This window comes from Branchiostoma belcheri, unplaced genomic scaffold, assembly GCF_001625305.1.
Source record: "Branchiostoma belcheri isolate BF01 breed outbred unplaced genomic scaffold, Haploidv18h27 scaffold322, whole genome shotgun sequence".
NCBI lineage: Eukaryota > Metazoa > Chordata > Leptocardii > Amphioxiformes > Branchiostomatidae > Branchiostoma > Branchiostoma belcheri.
The window spans coordinates 114,148-115,809 of NW_017803935.1; positions in this window are offsets into that span (position 1 = coordinate 114,148).

The following is a 1,662-nucleotide window of genomic DNA, read 5'->3' on the forward strand; positions in this document are numbered from 1 at the left end:
GCTTGTCTACGGTCTTGACACGTACAAACTTGTATAGGAATACACAAACAATAATTCTCACAGAAAGTCTGAACTGGCATGGGCCCTGCTGCATTGAGCCGCACCTATACACATCATTGTTTATAGTATGTACATATTAACAACACACTAAATTCACCTGCCTTGTCTTTTGCACACACAGAAGCAGTAGCCTAATCACATATAGTATGTCCCTTAGTGTGTTGGTCTTTATTTTCCTTTGTTTAGTTGCACCGGTCACTTGTGTTGTAAATAAATGTATGCGCACTGCTTATAATCCTATCCAGTCTTGGACTTAGCAGTACAAAAGAAAGAAATAGTGTTACCTGCAGACGAGCAGGCAGTCCAGTCCGTCACCATGGTAACGTATACCCAGCATGCTCAGTGGTGCAACTCGCATCGTTCTGACATGTAGGCACTGGGCCAGAAGTAGGTGTACACCTATAAAAAACAGACAAATTATTAGTTTGTTGTCCTGTTGTACATACTGCACAGTTTGTATTTCAAACACGTATGATAATATCTCCCTCATACGTTTATATTAACAAAAAAATTGCAAGATTAATCTTTATCTCGTAAACATATATTACGTCACAAAGCGAAAAGAGACATCCTCGCAGAAACAGACTCTACAATCATTTTATGGACATGGGCTGTACATAGATTCTTTATTCATCTTCATCCATCACTATCAACAATTAAATGTAACAAGTCGTGTCACATGTAGTTTTTACATAAATTAAATGTTGTCATGCATGCATGGCAAGAAAGCCATATGTTTGTTTCAATCACTAGTACTATAATCTAACTTACTCGTATCGTTTTTTTTCTGTGTCTCTAAATCTCTACCAAAATATCATTTTTTTGTGCTAAGACTGATATTTCAGAAGATTGTGGCCTATACACATGATCGAAGAACATCAATTAAAAAGCTGATACGTGACCGTCCTCTGTATGCAGACGGGTCAAAGACAAGTATTTTTAATGGCACTTGTCATAATTAGCAAACATTTACCACCGATATGTGTATTGCAATTTTGGAGCACATGTCCTGAAATAGAATAAAAAGGTTACCAAGAGAGATTGCCTTCGCTTTCCTTCATGTTAAAAAACAAAAGACAAATGAGCTAAAGTGTCATATAGTAAAGTACGAGTAAAAATTGTCGACATAAGATTTGTTTGAACTGAATGCATATAAGGCTATCCACACAAAATAAAAAGTAGTTAAATTCCATGGCTGTATAAAAGCTGGCAGGGCATTGTGGTTGCCCTAAAGCTAGTGTTTTAACTTCTTTTGTTTATCAAAGAAATATAACATAAAACACATAAAGAAACCCTTTTGTTAAGCTCCCTCTAATACATATATGATAATACATACGCATGAGATGTGACAGGTTACACAGAATGTTCGTCTCGAACATTAGCTTTATGAGAATAGTGTATGACAGAAATAAGGCTTGTTATTCAACAATACACTCTGAAAGATGACACATTTCGCATATAGTAAACATTTATTCAAGTGTCTATTCTTTTCCTGCTTTTAAACTTCACCATACATTATATCCGTTTTCGTTAAGACAATAAGTTCTGAGATGGTGTCAAACCACCAGGAGCAAAAATCTTTCCAATAACTAGACAGTGACG